This window comes from Bufo gargarizans, chromosome 1 (assembly GCF_014858855.1).
Source record: "Bufo gargarizans isolate SCDJY-AF-19 chromosome 1, ASM1485885v1, whole genome shotgun sequence".
NCBI classification, from domain to species: Eukaryota; Metazoa; Chordata; class Amphibia; order Anura; family Bufonidae; genus Bufo; species Bufo gargarizans.
The window spans coordinates 411,143,901-411,159,139 of NC_058080.1; positions in this window are offsets into that span (position 1 = coordinate 411,143,901).

Consider the following 15,239-nt stretch of genomic DNA (forward strand, 5'->3'; position numbering starts at 1 on the left):
AGTGCGGCGGGCACAAAATGTGGTGCGCGGGATCCGAACCCCTCCGGGAGTCAGCCCGACAAGCGGAATTACAGGGGTCAGGAGGCAGTGCTGCTGCCCCCCCCTGAATCCCTCCTTAGTGAAGGTGGAGCGCCGCGTGCGTTCCACAGTGGAACGCACTCAGAAGGCCGTGGCATTGGTGGTTCGGTGGTGCGTTACCTGCGATAGCTGGGGTGCTTACCCTCGTGAAATGCAGAAGCTGCTGCGTGAAGAAGTGGACGGGATGGCCGAGGGGAGCAGAGACGCGACTCCTCCTACCCGGAAGCGATGACCAGAGCGCCTGCCGGGTAGCGGTGAGTTGGGCTGATATAGGCTCAAGCCCCTCCCACAAATGCAGGCTAAATATATTTAATTAGGACCTAACCTGGGTGAGGTTATTTCACTAATTTATTTACAAATGCCTGACCAGGCAATAGAACCTATCTTAACCCAGGTGTAGATTAATACTTCACTTTTATTGAAATAAATATAAAATATATACTACATACGTGCGACGTGCACTCTTTAATTGAACTTGGACAGAACCAAAAAATAAAGGGTGTTAAAAGCACAGTGCACCACTACACTGATGAGAGTGTTAACTGGACAATTAGAAGGGATAAAGAGATGTGCACTATCTCTCACCCTGTGTGCCTACTGGCGTGTGCCCGCTAATATCACTAGGAGGGCAGATCACTACCGTAGCACCGTCCGTGGTGTAAGTGCCAGCTGAGAGTGGTTGTCATACCAACCATAAGGAATATGGGAGAATAGAGATATCAACCCACTATGCACATGGCGCATTAAGCGTCTCAATTAATCTCAGACTGGAATTTGTGGCAACTGAAACCGCAACAGGGACTCAGTGAACAGCAGCGAATGCCCAAACTAGCTTGATTATTGAACTGATCCAAGCACCGTCAGCCAAACTGACCTCTAGATGCTGGTTAACAGTGGAGTGGTGCGCAGCAATTTAAAAACTAACACTGCCCCCTGACATGTTTCGCCAGTATTCTGGCTTCTTCAAGGGTGAATGGGCAGCCATGAGTGACCCCAGCCACCTAGAGGTTTAAGTAGTATGTGAGCTGATTGACAGATAAACCATCCTGTCAGACGCAATGTACATCACACTACCGACCAATCAGGGCCATAGGCACTCCCCCACAACAAACTGATTGGAGTTCCTGACACCGTCGCCCACTGAACGCATCATTAGTGACGCGCTGCGCCCAAAGTAACTGCGCAAACACTTAGACTGTGTCCGCTGATACTACAGTACTACGCATGCGCTGCGCCGCATATGTCTGTGCACGGACTCTAACTATACCGAACGCCGTCGCCCGCTAGACATGTCATTGAAAACGCGCTGCACCCAAAGTGCCTGCGCGAACACTTGGAATCCATCCACTGATTCTGTGAGACTGCACATGCGCTGCACTGTGTGTGGATGCGCACGGACTCGGACCTAAAGAGGGAGAAGAGACCTGCCCGAATAGATGATGCGCCAAGACTTAGGGCTGAAAACTAATGTTAGTAAAAACTGACACATACCTCACAATACAGTGCTATGCAAGTGAGTGCCATACTATGAGTAACTGCGCATGTGCCTACTGATAGGCAAAAGATGAAACAAGACATAGTTACTCGTCTGCTCAGCTAATTCCTTTAGTGTGCAGACTAAGGGGCAGGAAAGACCCTACAGCGCAGGCATAAGAACTATTGGCCATAATACAGTATCAAGCATATCACTAGCTATAAATTGCCCAACTAAAGGTAGCATTACCTGGTAGTGATACGTCGTCTGAATAGACAGAACAAAGTGATTAGTGAGGTACATGTGTATTGGTGGCTGTGGATGTACATTTTGTCCAGGACAAGTGTCAGTGTTTATATTTTGCTGATAACCTGACACTAGGTGTTCCAGCAGGGCCCTTTTGATCAGATCAATGGTTGAGGTACACAAAACTTCTTGGCTCGATGTCTAGAAAATTGACAAATAGGCAAACAAAAAAACACATAACATAACAAGAAACTACAAAACCTCCTTAGTCATCAAAGAAAGGCAGTGAAGGCAAATCCTTCATTAAGCCCTTTAGGGCTGAGACTATCTAACCGATAGATCCACCTAGTTTCTTCTTGCAATAAGATGTCATCCAAATCTCCCCTTCTAGCACCCAGGGTTTTCCTACAGATTCCCCAAAATTTGAGTACCTTATAGTCACCACCATGATGGGCTCTAACGTGCCTGGAGATCGAAGTGTCTGCCTTAGTATTGATACTGCTAATATGCTGACAGATCCTTCTCCTGAACTCTTGGGACGTCTTTGGTCTTGCAGTTGATGTATTGCCTTATCTGATATTCTCTTTTGTCCACAGGATTAACGAAAGATCGACATTTCTTGACGAGAGGGCAGAAAACACAGTCCCCACAAGGGTAAGTACCCACTATGTTAGATTTAAGCCAAGTGGTTTTAGGCGGTTCTGGGCGAAAGAAACTGTGGGCCAAAAAGTCCTTCAAGTTCCTACCTCGACGGTAAGTTACACTGGGGTTCTGCGTGATAGCTGTCCTTAGATCGTTATCCGCCCACAAAACATGCCAGTGTTTCTTCAATATACGAAAAACCTGGTTGTTTTGGGCGTCATAAGTGCCAATACATCTAACAGTATGTGTTTTAGGGTCCTTAGATTCAGCTCTTAGCAGTTCCATCCTATTGGTGTTCTTTGCCCTAGTGTAGGCCTGATGCAGAACCTTCTTAGGGTATCCCCTAGTACGAAATCGATCGTATAGGGTGTTACACTCTTTGACGAAGCTTGCCTCGTCAGAGCAGTTCCTGCGGGCCCTAATGTATTGACCCACAGGAATTCCCTTCTTGAGGGGTCTTGGATGGTAACTTCCCCACTGCAATAGGTTATTCATTGCAGTGGGCTTGCGATGGATTTCAGACTGGATGTGGCCATCAGAGTCCAGGGTGAGTTTAAGATCCAGAAAAGTGATAGTGCTATCGTGTATCTCAGAAGTAAATACCATACCTATAGTGTTTTGATTAAGTGCTAAAACAAATTGGTGAAACTTGTCAGTGGGGCCTTCCCACAATATTAGTACATCATCAATGTACCTGCCCCAAAAAAGTATATATTGTGTAAATTAAAAAAAATCCGGTGTAAAAACAATAGTGTCCTCCCACCACCCTAAAAATTAATTTGCATATTTTGGTGCACACTTGCTTCCCATCGCGGTCCCGACCGATTGTAAATAAAATTGTCAGTCGAAAAGAAAGTAATTGTGTGTGAGTAAAAAACTGAGGAGAGTCAAAAGAAACTCATTATGTGCACGGAACTGGATGCTCTTAGTGGAAAGAAAGGAAGAAACTGCCTTAATCCCTAATTTGTGTCTAATATTAGTGTACAGTGCCTCAACATCGAGGCTAGCTAGTTTGGTGTCTGAAGTAACCTGAATGTCCTGGAGCCTGATGACCACATCCTTAGTGTCCTTAATATAAGAAGGTAAGCTGGGTACAAATGGTGCTATAAACATGTCGACATATTGACTGATGTTTTCAGTCAGACTATTATTGCCAGATATTATAGGTCTTCCTGGTACTGGTCATCTCTGTTTATGCACCCTGAGAATGGCGTAGATGGTGGCAATAGTGGGATGCATCTTAAAGAGGTACTTGAATTCCTCTTTTGAAATTAAATTGTCCTCTTTTGCTGTGGAGAGTATTTCTTTTAGTTCTCCCAAAAACTTTTCTGTCTGATTATGATCCAGTCTCTGATAGGTGTCCATTTGTTTAACCAGGTCATCAACCATTTTTTGTAATCAAGTTTGTCCATTAGGACATTTCCACCCTTATCCGAGGGTTTCACTACCAATTCATCATTAAGGCTGAGTTCATCTAATGGCCGTTGTTCGTCCAACTCAAGATTAAATTGTGTGGTAGGTATTCTAGTGCTCAAGGTTTTTAGATCTCCTGTCACTAGTTGGACAAAGGTGTCAATGTTTCCATACTGGGCAAATGAAGGTGTATACTTAGACTGTGGTTTCAGAGTCGACAGCGGTGCCTCAACTAAATCCTGGGCACCCTCATCGAGAGTGTCCAGTGACTCGAGAATGGCCAGAGCTTCTTTTTCTTTGGCCTGCACCCGCTGGAATTCCACACAATTCCACACAATCTAATACTGAATGATGTTTGCAGTTTAGGTATATGTTATAGGCAAATGGCTATTTGCCGCATTTGTGTGAGGGGAGGCGGGGCTATACTGCTTATAAGCCGCAGCCTCCTCGTCACCTTACCGGCTCGTTTCTGCGTCACTTCCGGGCGCCGGTCCGCACGTTAGTATATGGTTTCTGCCTCTCATCAGCATCTGTGTCTATATCCCAGCATTCACGTCTTCCAGCGGTAAGATGGGGGCCTTGCGGCTTCATTCCTGGGCAGGGGGGGAGGGATCGGCACCGACATGCCGCACGTTGTTACCTGTACTTCTCGGCGGGCGGCAGAGCTGACTTCCATGTGTTCAGAGCCGCGATCTGCTGCCTTAGGTTGTCCCAGCATGCAATCTGCTGGTCGGTGGTGTCATTACAAAAAAAAAAAAAGGGGGGGGGAGGCGTGTTACAGAAAAAAAGAAAATAATAATAAATTAAAGGGGTTAAAAATGATGAGGAGTGTTTTATATGTACAGTCGTGACCAAAAGTTTTGAGAATTACATAAATATTGAAAATTGGAAAGGTTGCTGCTTAAGTTTTTATAATAGCAATTTGCATATACTCCAGAATGTTATGAAGAGTGATCAGATGAATTGCATAGTCCTTCTTTGCCATGAAAATTAACTTAATCCCCAAAAAACCTTTCCACTGCATTTCATTGCTGTCATTAAAGGACCTGCTGAGATCATTTCAGTAATCGTCTTGTTAACTCAGGTGAGAATGTTGACGAGCACAAGGCTGGAGATCATTATGTCAGGCTGATTGGGTTAAAATGGCAGACTTTCCCTCTTGAACTTAGATTTAAAATTATGGGCCAAGATTTTAGCCTGCAGACTAAGTAAGTTGCTACCTGGCTTGATAGGACAGGAACAGTCTGGTTTTGTTCAGGGCCGGGAGGGAAAAGATAACTCCCGCAGGATATTCCATGCTATACACCTAGCACATGATAAGAAGATACCCTTAGCCCTGTTAAGTATCGACGCTGAAAAAGCGTTTGACAGGGTTAACTGGTTGTACATGAAACAGACGCTACAACGTTTCGCCTTTCCAGAAGTTTTTATAAGAGCAATATTTACGCTATATAAAAACCCATATGCCAGGTTGAAGGTGAATGGCACGCTTTCTCCATCCTTTGACATAACTAACGGAACTAGGCAGGGATGTCCCCTGTCCCCCTCACTGTTCATCCTGGTAGCAGAGTCACTCCTACAACTGGTTAGACAGTCTCCCGATATTCAAGGAATTAAATATGGAGAGAGAGAACTAAAATGTACCGCGTTTGCGGATGACTTATTGTTTCTGATAAGGGAACCAGAGAAGGGATTGACCGCGCTGATAGAGAGAATAGAGGAATATAGTTCTCTATCAGATTTCAAAGTCAATCACTCGAAATCAGAAATAATGAATATCTCTTTACCCAACTCCAAGATTCCCCCTTTGAAAGCTCGACTCCCATTCCAGTGGACCAAAGGTCCAATTAAATACTTAGGCGTTTCAATACCGAGTGACACCCGTGACTTATACCAACATAACTACGTTCCACTTTTGAAGGTCATCCAGAACTTACTACACACCTATAACCTCCCCTATCTCTCTTGGATGGGTAGGAAAAATGTCCTAAAAGCGTACGTAATGCCGAAAGTCCTGTACACCATGCAATTGGTACCGATATGGCTCCCGAAATCTTACCTGCAGAGTATTAGGAGTATGTTCTCCAGGTTCCTATGGAACGGTAGAAGGCCTAGGATATCACACGACATGCTAACTAGACATAGGGAGAAAGGAGGACTGGGGCTACCAGATATATCTAGATACTACAAAGCGATACAGATTAATAGATGGCTTGAAATGGTTGATCCCAAAAGACAACCAGATGTCCAAGCAATATGTAAGCATAGTGTAGGAAAAGGTTTCCAGAAACATTTGTGGCTACCAGATAGAAACATACATAATGACAAAACAATGGACCCTTTGATGTGTGGCCTCAGTAAGGTCTGGAAAGAACTGAAAGGGAATCTGGCCCCTGACCCATCCCCTTTGCTCCCTGTGAGCCTACTGCCTGATCTCCTAAATCATGACGACTTGGGAAAGCTGCACTTGTGGAATTCCCTAACATTAGTCAAATTAGGTGATATCACTCCAAACATGGAATCCTCTATTTTGGCTGCCCTCCCGCGCTCGACCATTGAATCCCCAGGTTTTTTCCTAGCAAAATCCCATATCAAAGCTGTGTGTGGGGAGTTGACAGTGAAGTACCCTTCCCAGAGATCCTTAACTGAATTTGAAAAACTGGTACTGTCGCCGCTCTCTTCTACAAAGAAAGTGTCGAAGCTCTATCCGGTAGTTGGAGGGGAGGGTGAACAGTCGAGACCTCAATATATTAAGGATTGGGAGAAGGAGCTGAACAGGGTGCTGACCGATGCAGAGGTGAGACAAATATTAAGGAATTCTCATGGTTTCTCCCGTTGCTCCCGGTTGCAGGAGAACCATTTTAAGCTCCTCTCAAGGTGGTATAAAACGCCTGAATTCCTGTACAAAAGAGGCCTGTCCCCTACCAGCGAGTGCTGGAGATGCGGTAATGAGGTAGGCTCACTCTCGCACATCTGGTGGAATTGTCAGAAAATCAAGGCATATTGGAGTGAAATAGAAGCGATGGTCAGAAAACTTACATCTCCCAGTTTTAACCTTACCTTAGAAATGGTGGCACTGGCACTCCCGACGCCTCAATATTCCCCTTCCAAGAAGAATCTGGTCTCACACGTTATAGCGGTAGCAAAAGCATTGATCCCCTTGCATTGGCTTGATGCCAACCCCCCTTCTGTACACGAGATGAAAGCTAAGATGGCTCAAATTTGTAAGTTCGAAGAAATGTCCAGTTGGATTGAGAGGACACATGATAAGTACGAAAAACTATGGAATCCTTGGAAATCTCTGGCGAGGGTGAGCTCTGAGTCCTGACCGACGTTTACTTTAACGCTAGAACTTGAACAGTGATATACCTATCCTCTTTCCCTCCCCCCCTCCCCCCCCCCCCCCCCTCTCTACACCTTTCTTTTTTTTTTTCCCCGCTTTTTTACTTTTTCTTCCTCCTTTTCTTCTTTTCTCTCTTTCTCCTCTAATCACTCTATCTATTACTGTATTGGACATACATAGTCTTGATAAAAGGCGCTCTGGATACCTTCTAGAGAAGAATATATATGATTTTACAAGTCTCCCAGAGCACGGAGAGAAGATAACTCTCCTTGCTGTTAGTATAACAGACTATTGTATGCTCATGCATTTGTAATTGAGTATTATGTTTGACTGTAAAGATACGACTTTACATTATGTAGTGCTAATACATACCTCTCTATTGTCATATCATTGCATATATGTTGTTTACTCTATAAAACTGAAAATAAAGAATATATAAAAAAAAAAAAAATGGCAGACTTGACCTGTTAAAAGGAGGGTGATGCTTGAAATCATTGTTCTTCCATTGTTAACCATGGTGACCTGCAAAGAAACGCGTGCAGCCATCATTGTGTTGTATAAAAATGGCTTCACAGGCAAGGATATTGTGGCTACTAAGATTGCACCTCAATCAACAATTTATAGGATCATCAAGAACTTCAAGGAAAGAGGTTCAATTCTTGTTAAGAAGGCTTCAGGGCGTCCAAGAAAGTCCAGCAAGCGCCAAGATCGTCTCCTAAAGAGGATTCAGCTGCGGGATCGGAGTGCCACCAGTGCAGAGCTTGCTCAGGAATGGCAGCAGGCAGGTGTGAGCGCATCTGCACGCACAGTGAGGCGAAGACTTTTGGAAGATGGCCTGGTGTCAAGAAGGGCAGCAAAGAAGCCACTTCTCTCAAAAAAAAACACCAGGGACAGATTGATCTTCTGCAGAAAATATGGTGAATGGGCTGCTGAGGACTGGGGCAAAGTCATATTCTCCGATGAAGCCTCTTTCCGATTGTTTGGGGCATCAGGAAAAAGGCTTGTCCGGAGAAGAAAAGGTAAGCGCTACTATCAGTCCTGTTGTCATGCCAACAGTAAAGCATCCTGAGACCATTCATGTGTGGGGTTGCTTCTCATCCAAGGGAGTGGGCTCACTCACAATTTTGCCCAAAAACACAGCCATGAATAAAGAATGGTACCAATACACCCTCCAACAGCAACTTCTTCCAACAATACAACAACAGTTTGGTGAAGAACAATGCATTTTCCAGCACGATGGAGCACCGTGCCATAAGGCAAAAGTGATAACTAAGTGGCTCGGGGACCAAAACGTTGACATTTTGGGTCCATGGCCTGGAAACTCCCCAGATCTTAATCCTATTGAGAACTTGTGGTCAATACTCAAGAGGTGGGTGGACAAACAAAAACCCACTAATTCTGACAAACTCCAAGAAGTGATTATGAAAGAATGGGTTGCTATCAGTCAGGAATTGGCCCAGAAGTTGATTGAGAGCATGCCCAGTCGAATTGCAGAGGTCCTGAAAAAGAAGGGCCAACACTGCAAATACTGACTCTTTGCATAAATGTCGTGCAATTGTCGATAAAAGCCTTTGAAACGTATGAAGTGCATGTAATTATATTTCACTACATCACAGAAACAACTGAAACAAAGCTCTAAAAGCAGTTTAGCAGCAAGCTTTGTGACAACTAAACGGGGCAGTACATAGGCTATATTCAGTCCCATCAGGCTATGTCTGGCTGCACAGGGACCTTGGTTGCATTGCTTTTCCTGATTCATGAATGTAAGTGACTTACTGCGGTCTTTCGTCCTCTCAGTCTGGCCGGCGGTGTGTCAGCTCCTTTAGGTAAGGGAGCACCACCGCACCGGAACGTTTCTGCCTGGCAGCATCGGCTCCCCACGCGGCAGTCTCTCAGGTTGCAGGAGTCAGCGTAACTCCGCTCTCGACACATTGTAATGTATTGCACGTGCCGCCGTGCTCGTAGTGAGGCAGGGGTGCATGCAAGTCTGTTTTGCTTCTGGTAGGCTCTTGATTCATCTGGTCTGCTGGAGCCTCCAAAAAAAAAAAGTGGGAGTTTGGGTTGTGGAAAAAAACAAAAACAAAACAAAAACAAAAGGGGCAGTTTGAAGAGAAAAAAATATAAAAAAAATCAAATACAAGGGGACTCTTTAAGGTTCTGCAGCGTGTGTCGCAAGTTTCCCATCATCTTCTCTAGTGGGGTCATCTCAAGCAGTGCATTACTTGTCAATTATTGGGTCAATTGTCTACAGGTTTTTCTTTCATATATGCGTCCATAGGTTCGTGGCTCCTTCTATCCACCCGATGCACGGCTTCGTACCAGCAGACGCAGCTATTCTTAGTAGACACATTTAGCATCAGGGTCAAAGTAAGCTATTGTGCATCACGGGAGTAGATTTAAGACTAGGGGGTTGGTACAGTTGCTAACATTCCGTTTTTAACATGTTCAGCTACGTTCAGTCATTTCATCAGCAAGGTAGCAGTTGCCAGGTACAGTAGCATTGTGGGTGCGTACTCACATTCCACTTACAAAGTTGGTTATGGCAAGTCTGTCTGTCGGACAAGTCTCTCACATATCTATTATATCCTCGGTTAGGCTCTAGCCTGTCACGGCCACAGACTCGATAAAAGTCCTGTCACGACTACAGGCATCAATTCGATACGTCTGTCACGTCTACAGACACATTTAAGTCCTGTCACGACTACAGGTATCAATTCGATCTGTCTGTCACGTCTACAGACACGTTAAGTCCTATCACGACCACAGGATACGGTCCTACACTGTATGCCTCGTCCACTCTCATGTCTCAGTCTACACTAGTTCGGGGCTTGCAAGGTTACTTAGGTCACATACTATTCCGCTATGTACACATCTTCCCATATTCAGTCACTTCGGGGAAGGGGTGCTCCGCATGCTGGACGGCATCTCATGTGCTGGTACGGTGGTTCTTGGCACATCAGTGGTCCGTGATACTGGTGAATGGCACAAACTGTTGTTGGGTATTCATCTTCTGCATTAATCATGTTGTGTTTTAGTAGGATGTCTCAAGCATCATTGATGGGCGATACATCATCATCCCGTGGGAGCATGGTGTCACATTCCACAAGAGACTCCACACCCTCATTAAGGTCATGGACTGCGCTCAAGTTGATGGCAGAGTTATCCAAAGAGGCATTCCATCTCCAGCTTCTGCAAGGAAGGCGGAACTGTTCCGTCTTCTGTCTTCAGTTCCGGAGGTCCAAAATCCGCAGGTGGTGTCCATGGACACTATTCAGACCTTGCTTACGCAACTGCACGTGACCATCAACTCAATGGCGTCATCAATGTTGAACCTTCAGGCCAGGCTAGAGTCGGTTGAGGCAGGCGATACAGCTGCTCGTTTGGTGTGCCAAAGTCCGGCAAGTTCTTCTAGCCTCCAGGCTAGTGTTGCTGGTGGGTCAGGTTCTTGTACCCCCTATCGCTCCATTCCACTTCGTTCCATCCAACATTTGACAGGAAATTATTGACGGCAAGGACGTGAACTTAGCGTCCTTACTCATAACAGCTCATGAGGTGCCAGACAACAAGCCCATAGTCTGTGGAGAGTTCTCGGTGGTCCTTAAATCTAAGGACGTGAGGTTGAATAGAAACTCAGAATACCAGAGTTTGTCTTAGCCTTTAGTCTGTACAGGGATGTTGTATTATCCTGTTAGGGTCCCATCCACATGCAGACTGGTCTTTCCGCAGGTTTCCATACAGGGCTATTGGCTCTTCTCTTTTTGCAGGTCTCTCCACAAGCAGACCGCGCACCATCACCAGTGCCCAGGCTTGACCAGCTAGTGATGGACTAACGGTTCATCTCGTCACTGCCAGGTCCCTAATGACTAAAGCCCTGTCCTGTAACACCCTGAGGATTTATAAGAAGGCATGGAACTCGTTCTGTAATTTTAAGAGAACCCATTCTTCGGCAGGAGTGGGCAACATCTCTTACCTACTGGCCTTTGCCGCATTTTTTGGCCACTCTCACCACAAGCTGTCATTTAGCCCTATTAAGCTATACCCGGCTGGGATTCAACATCATTTGCATCTACGGCATCCTAATCAACCCTCCTTGTTTTCAGCCCATCCGATTAGAATGCTACTGAAGGGTATCCAGAAGGGGTCCGCTGTGGCCCGCCCTATGCGACAGCCATTTACAGGGTCAATGTTTAAATTGCTTTCAGATAAACTATGCAAAACCCCTTCAGTAAGCACACTAGTTTATTGATCAAGACAACCATGTACCTAGCGTTCTACGGCTTCCTCAGACAAGGCGAGTTCACCTGCGCCACAACATTCAAGAGCTATCTGAGGAAGGATCAGCTGTCATGGGATGGGTCATGCTAAGTTCTTACTTTAACGTCCACAAAGACGAGCGGTTAGATACTTCCCCACTGGTAATAAGTGGTGCCCAGTTATGGCAGTGCAGGATTGGACGCGCTTTACCAAATCAACCCCAGGGGATGCTCTTCTGCTAAAGCTGGGTTCTGCGCCTTTGAGTTGTCAGAACTTTCTCAAATTCATCCGAATATTATTAAGGAATGTTGGGGTCAGTCCCAGTTCCATCACAGGGCATTCCTTTCGCACTGGTGCGGCTTCGCCGCCTCCAAGCACAACGTCAGTGCATGTTATTAAGAAGTTGGGCAGATGGCAGTCGGCTTGTTATGCACGATATATACCAAATCCGCAGTGTGATATGTTTAATGCTTTCAGGAATCTGGTATTGTAATTTTGTTAATAACACTATTGCCCTGAGCTATGTTTGTTATTTTTGGCCCCTTTAGCCTACCCTCCGTACAGCAGTCTCGGCATACCCCTACTGCTTAACATTGTAGGTAGGTGGGTAGATAGGCGTACTTATCTTGAGCCGACCCGAATACAAGTTATAGGCAAATGGCTATTTGCCGCATTTGTGTGAGGGGAGGCGGGGCTATACTGCTTATAAGCCGCAGCCTCCTCCTCACCTTACCGGCGGCTCGTTTCTGCCCCACCCTCCCAAGTCCCCTTTTTATTCTAACTACTCAATGGGGTGGGCCCCTTTAGCCTACCCTCCGTACAGCAGTCCCGGCATACCCCTACTGCTTAGCATAGTAGGTAGGTAGGTAGGCGTACTTATTTTGAGCCGACCCGAATACAAATAAACAAAAAGACCTACAGTATATATATTTATGTGTGTGTGAAACGTATGAAATCATCCGGTGACATCATACATCTGTACCGCGCTGTGTGTATAACTATATATATATACACTTACAGCGAGGTAGAGATGTATGATGTAACTGGATGATTTTGTACGTGTCACACCAGGTATTAAGTAATCATTTTTAAAGGAATGAAATACGGATGCAGTAGAGTTAACACACATTCTTTAGGAGATGTGTTATGTAAACTAAATGCAATTAAATGCTTTAAGCTATTTTTTAAAAATGGCTTTTGTTTCAACATAACGCGATGAGTTAAGAAATTTGAGTTAAGAGGTTGTGTGTTAACCCTACTACATCTGTATGGATTAGCAGCATAATTGAATATACAGGGAGTGCAGAATTATTAGGCAAGTTGTATTTTTGAGGATTAATTTTATTATTGAACAACAACCATGTTCTCAATGAACCCAAAAAACTCATTAATATCAAAGATGAATATTTTTGGAAGTAGTTTTTAGTTTGTTTTTAGTTTTAGCTATTTTAGGGGGATATCTGTGTGTGCAGGTGACTATTACTGTGCATAATTAGTAGGCAACTTAACAAAAAACAAATATATACCCATTTCAATTATTTATTTTTACCAGTGAAACCAATATAAAATCTCAACATTCACAAATATACATTTCTGACATTCAAAAACAAAACAAAAACAAATCAGTGACCAATATAGCCACCTTTCTTTGCAAGGACACTCAAAAGCCTGCCATCCATGGATTCTGTCAGTGTTTTGATCTGTTCACCATCAACATTGCGTGCAGCAGCAACCACAGCCTCCCAGACACTGTTCAGAGAGGTGTACTGTTTTCCCTCCTTGTAAATCTCACATTTGATGATGGACCACAGGTTCTCAATGGGGTTCAGATCAGGTGAACAAGGAGGCCATGTCATTAGATTTTCTTCTTTTATACCCTTTCTTGCCAGCCACGCTGTGGAGTACTTGGACGCGTGTGATGGAGCATTGTCCTGCATGAAAATCATGTTTTTCTTGAAGGATGCAGACTTCTTCCTGTACCACTGCTTGAAGAAGGTGTCTTCCAGAAACTGGCAGTAGGACTGGGAGTTGAGCTTAACTCCATCCTCAACCCGAAAAAGCTCATCTTTGATGATACCAGCCCAAACCAGTACTCCACCTCCACCTTGCTGGCGTCTGAGTCGGACTGGAGCTCTCTGCCCTTTACCAATCCAGCCACGGGCCCATCCATCTGGCCCATCAAGACTCACTCTCATTTCATCAGTCCATAAAACCTTAGAAAAATCAGTCTTGAGATATTTCTTGGCCCAGTCTTGACGTTTCAGCTTGTGTGTCTTGTTCAGTGGTGGTCGTCTTTCAGCCTTTCTTACCTTGTATGTCTCTGAGTATTGCACACCTTGTGCTTTTGGGCACTCCAGTGATGTTGCAGCTCTGAAATATGGCCAAACTGGTGGCAAGTGGCATCTTGGCAGCTGCACGCTTGACTTTTCTCAGTTCATGGGCAGTTATTTTGCGCCTTGGTTTTTCCACACGCTTCTTGCGACCCTGTTGACTATTTTGAATGAAACGCTTGATTGTTCGATGATCACGCTTCAGAAGCTTTGCAATTTTAAGAGTGCTGCATCCCTCTGCAAGATATCTCACTATTTTTGACTTTTCTGAGCCTGTCAAGTCCTTCTTTTGACCCATTTTGCCAAAGGAAAGGAAGTTGCCTAATAATTATGCACACCTGATATAGGGTGTTGATGTCATTAGACCACACCCCTTCTCATTACAGAGATGCACATCACCTAATATGCTTAATTGGTAGTAGGCTTTCGAGCCTATACAGCTTGGAGTAAGACAACATGCATAAAGAGGATGATGTGGTCAAAATACTCATTTGCCTAATAATTCTGCACGTAGTGTATATGCGCCATGCTCTTCTAGCCTTTAACGCGCCCTTCCTTTACAAAGCCCCTATGGCTACAATAGCCAATGGGACCATACAGGGTGCCCTCTATCCCTCTCGGTATTTATCTTAGTCATGGAGACCTTACTGCAGAGCCTGCGGAGTGACAAGCTATTGTGTGGCCTTGTTGTGGGTAACTCCCCTTCATTTGGCCGCCGCATTTGCCAATGGTTTACTTTCAATATTGGCAAACCCTTATAAGACTCTTCCTCACATACTCCACCAATTTAAGCTCTCTAATTTCAAAGTCAATTACTATAAAGTGGAGATTTTAAATGTTTCTATACCAGAGGACCACGTAGGACTTCTTGAACCCTCCACACTCTTTAAATGGCTTCAATCACCTACTTGGGCATTCAGCTTCTGCATTTTATTTCCTAAATGAGATGCAAGAGTCTCCTCCAAACTTATGTAATGCCTTATTTATTCTACATTATGCAGATGGTTCCAATCCATTTACCAAAACACTTTTTCTTGTCCATCCATAGAGGATTTTTCTCCTCTCTATGGAAACAGAGAAGATTACAGCTTCCCCTCTGCCTCCCAATGCAAAACAAAATGGTTGATGGCCTTGGGCTACCCGATTTGGAAGGCTATTATGAAGCTATACATCTTCAAAGATGTTTGGATATTGTCTCTTCTGTGCCTTCTGTATTGACTATCCTTTGGTTACATAAGCAGCCTGATGTCACCCTACTCACAAACCCCTTCCTCAGAGGCACCTTAGATGTCTGATCCCGCTTGGAGAAATCGCAGACCTTATTCCCACCATCCTCGCATTTGACTCCGGCTTCCTCAAATGGTGGGTGTGGACACTTAGTGAACAGGTGAAATATGGATTCTCCTTTCCACTCATACATTATCAGATCTCACTCTCTCTAATAATATGGCTACTGCAG